This window comes from Cnephaeus nilssonii (genome assembly GCF_951640355.1).
Source record: "Cnephaeus nilssonii genome assembly, chromosome: 6".
Taxonomy (NCBI): Eukaryota; Metazoa; Chordata; class Mammalia; order Chiroptera; family Vespertilionidae; genus Cnephaeus; species Cnephaeus nilssonii.
Window position 1 is genome coordinate 85,754,158 of NC_137077.1, and position 4,400 is coordinate 85,758,557.

The 4,400-nt window shown below is 48.2% G+C and overlaps 1 pseudogene across 1 annotated transcript; it reads left to right on the top strand.

Annotated features, from left to right (window-relative positions):
- The first annotated feature begins 408 nt into the window (after window positions 1-408).
- Window positions 409-1,018, top strand: LOC307101279 (protein lin-28 homolog A-like; annotated as a pseudogene). Its single transcript has one exon. The product of its transcript is annotated as a protein lin-28 homolog A-like (transcript).
- The last annotated feature ends 3,382 nt before the right edge of the window (window positions 1,019-4,400 follow it).

Below are 4,400 nucleotides of genomic sequence, written 5' to 3' on the forward strand. Positions count from 1 at the left end.
GCCCTGATCTCAGGCCAGGCCTAGGGACACTACCCAAGGGGTCCTGGATTGTGGGAGGGTGCAGGCTGGGCTGAGGGACGCCCCCCCCCCCCGCCCCCGCACCGCCCCAGTGCACGAATTTTGCACAGAGCCTCTAGTTTCAATATAATGTGCTAAAGATCTTTCAAGTTGTTCGCTCCTGCTAAATGGCATTGTAGTCAAACTGTCCAGGAGCTTGGAAATTCAAAGACTGCTATTAAATCAACTTATTGTCTGGGGAAAAGGCTCTCATTTCCTCTATTCTTTCCTCAAAAGTGTTACCTGATTGTGCTGGAGAAAAGGCAGCAGCCTCTTCTCAGAGCCACCCCTTTGCCTCCGGACTTCTCGGGGGCCAGCAACCGCCCGACCTGGGGTCCTAGCCCGACTACCATGGGCTCCGTGTCAGACCAGCAGTTTGCAGGTGGCTGTGCCAAGGTGCCTGAGGAGGCGCAGGAGGACGTGGCCCGGGCGGGCGGTGGAGGAGCCGCAGCTGCTGCACGGAGACGGCATCTGTAAGTGGTTGAACGTGTGCGTGGGGTTTGGCTTCCTGTCCATGACCGACCGTCACGCTCGACCCACCTGTGGATGTCTTTGTGCGCCAGAGTAAACTGCACATGGAGGGCTTCCGGAGCCTGAAGGAGGGTGAGGCAGTGGAGTTCACCTTTAAGAAGTCCGACAAGGGCCTAGAGCCTATCCAAGTCACTGGCCCTGGTGGGGTATTCTGTATTGGGAGTGAGAGGCGGCCAAAGGGGAAGAACATGCAGAAGCACAGAACAAAGGGAGACAGGTGCTACAACTGTGGAGGTCTAGACCATCATGCCGAGGAATGCAAGCTCCCACCCCAGCCCAAGAAGTACCACTTCTGCCACAGCATCAGCCACATGGTGGCCTCCTGTGCACTGAAGGCCCCGCAGGCCCGCAGCTCACAGGGAAAGCCAGCCTACTTTCAGATGAAGAAGAGATCCATAGCCCTGCCCTGCTCCCTGGTGCCCAGAACTGAGCCACAGTGGGTGCCCGGGGCTATGCTTTTGTGATCAGAAAGTTTCAAGGAGTAGGCATCAATCGGCAGATCGGAGAAAGTGGGGACAGGGTGCGTAGGGGGCAGCAGGCACTGCCATGTACCTCTGACTGGGTTCCACAGCATCACCCCCTCTTCCCTCTTGGCAGGGGGAGAGGGGTGAGGCAAAGGAACTCCAACCACACTCCATCCAAATGCATGTGAGGGCTTTGGGGGAACTCCCGCCCTACATGCTTTATTTGAGTCTCCACCCCCAGAATCTCCAGCTTATGAAAGTGGCCTGGACAGGGAAGTTGTTTTCCTTTTAAAGAAGGATATCTATAATAATAAAAGCACAATATGCTAATTAGACCGGATGACCTTCCAGACGAAACCGAGGCGGGGGCCGAGCCCTTTACACGAATTTCATGCATCGGGCCTCTAGTGTAATAATAACATTTCCCCTGCCAAAGTGAAAAGATTAACATGAAACCAGAACCCAGACCACAAACAACTGCATTCTGTGGGAGGGAATCTCTCAGGGGTACAGCAGGGTTTTTCCACATCTTGTCTCCTCATCGCCCACTCTTGGGATAGGGTGCAGAGAATTGTCCCAAACAATGGGTTGTGACGATAGGCGAAAGGGATGGTTGGGGAACAGCTGCAGACCTGTTCCTAAGCTCACTCCCACCCCATTTCTGGGCCAATACAATTTTATTTATTTGGTCCCTTGGATACCTGCAACTTGGGTCCCACTTTCTCCAGGATGCAACTGCACCAGCTGTGTGCGAATGACATATCTTGTGCATTTAGACGTGTGGTTTGTGGTGTTTTTGTCATAATATAAATATTCTGTGTTTGTATTTTTGTGTATTTTAATCTACGGCCCTCATTCCTGCACTGTGTTCTCAGGTACATGAGCAATCTCAAGGGTAAGTGCGCAGGAGCTCCAGGTCTGCACAGCAGGAATACTTAGTTTTATCATCAGGGAGAACACCTATTTGGAGTGTACTAGTATAGTCTATTGAACTACCTCATTTTTTTCCAATCAGAGCTGGCTTTTCTGCCATAGTATCCTCTTGAAACCCCTCCACCTTCAATGTTTTATGGAAGACTAGATTTTAATGGGGTAGCCTCATTACTTGATCTCCTACTAGAAGATTGGAAATTGGTCGGAACAGGAATCAGTGGTTGGTGCAAAGGTTAGGAGAGGCTGGGTGAGGTGAAAGGCACAGAGGGGAAGCCAAGATTAGATGCAGGTTGTCTATATAAGTGTAACCAAGGATTTCTGTCCCATACTTGTAACTCCAGGGGTTTGAGACTCACATTACATACCAGATCTATCCCTAGCTGGATTGGGCTAGGCCTACCAGGCACAACAAGGTGTATGTGTGTGTTGATAAAGAGAGCTTTTAAGAACACTACCTCTCTACCCATTGTGAGCTGCCCAGGGGTGGATATATGAAGCAATGACTACATTCCTTAACCTTTAAAAACTCTTAGCTTTTTCTCTTTGGCTTCCAGAGAGACCATAAGCAACGACTTCTTTGTGGTGCTCAGAGCCAGTGTCCTTCCCTGCTGCAGCAATGGTTAGTGTCCTCGTGGCTAAAGTGGCGTGTTTCATTAACATGCTGTGAGGTCACTGAAAACCTACCTCACTGTGTTGAAATGGGGCAAATGCAATAGTATGCATTGGGTGATGGGTTCTTGTCTCCCCCAATTGCTGCCCCCTCTAGTTATTGTGTTTGTCTGGGCTTTGTAGGACTTCACAGTAGCTGATTTGGTGATTGCTAGGTGGCCTAGTTTGTGTAAATGTGTTGGTCTTTCTCCATGCTCTTTTGGGGTTTTATTGTTTACAAACTTTTTTTGTATTGAGAAAAATATCCAAAGCATCTTTGACAAGAGGTTATACCCCGGGCAAAAAGGATCTAAAACATAAGCTTGGGAACACCTCTTCTTGAAGTGGAGGGTCTTGAACCATCCTTTCTTTTGTTTTCTCTTCCCCTATTTCCTATTTTGGGCCAGATATTCTGTCCTTATAATTTGACTCCTACCCTCTTCTATCTGCACCCCAAAAAGCCCATTTACCCACATGCATACACATTTAATGTGTGGGGTGTCACCCCATCTCTTAAATGATTTTTTGCAAAAATCCTGAAGAAGTTAAGAATACTCCATCTCTTCTTCCCAATATCCTGAGTGAAGACCATTCCTTGATATGTGATTCATGCCAAACATTCAGATTGCTATGTTTTAATTTCTAATCCTAGGGTAGAGAGCAGCAATGAGGGGGCCTTTCATTTTGAAAGTGGGGTTGGGAAACCAAGAAAGGGGAGATGAATGTACATCTAAGTCACTCAGGAACTTTTATGCTGGTGCAAAAATCTTATATCAAAGTAACCACAAGATTGTTTAATAGGAGATGGACTAATGTAACTCCATGTTTACTGCTAGAAACCAAAGCTTTGTGTGAAATCTTGAATTTATGGGGTGGGAGGGAGGGTAGGAAAGCATGTACCTGTGTGTTCTTTCCCTGATTCCTTCTCCTCATTTCTAAACGGCAGGGGACTGAGCCCCCTTGGGCTTTGATGACCTCTGTCACTGGGGACTGTTTACTTGATGGTTGACTTTTCTGTGCCGGGTACTTCCACCTGCTATTATTTTGTAAAACACATGCTGACTTTTTCCCTTCCCCTCTTTTCCCTGGGAAAATAAAATAAATGAATAAAGACTTATTCCTACTGAAAAAAGAAAAAAAGTGTTACATTTCCAGCCCTTAATCATTGTCCCTTTCCTCCGAAGTTCTGAACCTCCGAGGGACCTAAGAGAGGCTACCTTGGATGAATCTATAATCCCACATGTCCCACCTTCTATCCCCGGTCCTTTTTGGCAATCCTGATTAACATCACCAGAAGTTTGTCTAACTGTGTTAGTTTTCTTTAAAAAGTAAATTGCCACTTTAATCTTTGTTTTCTATTTCATTGATGGTCATTTCTTTTTTGAAAATTGCTTAGGTGTAATCTACATATATAAAACCCTAATATGCAAATAGACCGAATGGCAGAACAACCAAACAGAACAACCGGTTGCTATGACGTGCGCTGACCACCAGGGGGCACACGCAGAACATGGCGGGCAGCAGCAGCAGGCAGCAGAGCACTGTAATCCCATTGGCGGGCATCGGCCACGGTGGGATGGTGAAGCAGGTGAGCGGGGGCACCAGATCAAGGCATGGCGCTAGTCACTGTCATTGGGGCAAGTCTCTGGTGGTTACTGAAAATTATTTGCTCCCGCACGCAGTGGTCCTGCCCGGCGCTTGCACCTGCTGCCGGCACTGGCCCAATCGCTCAGCGCCATCAGCAGGTGCAAGCGGTGACTGCTGGCC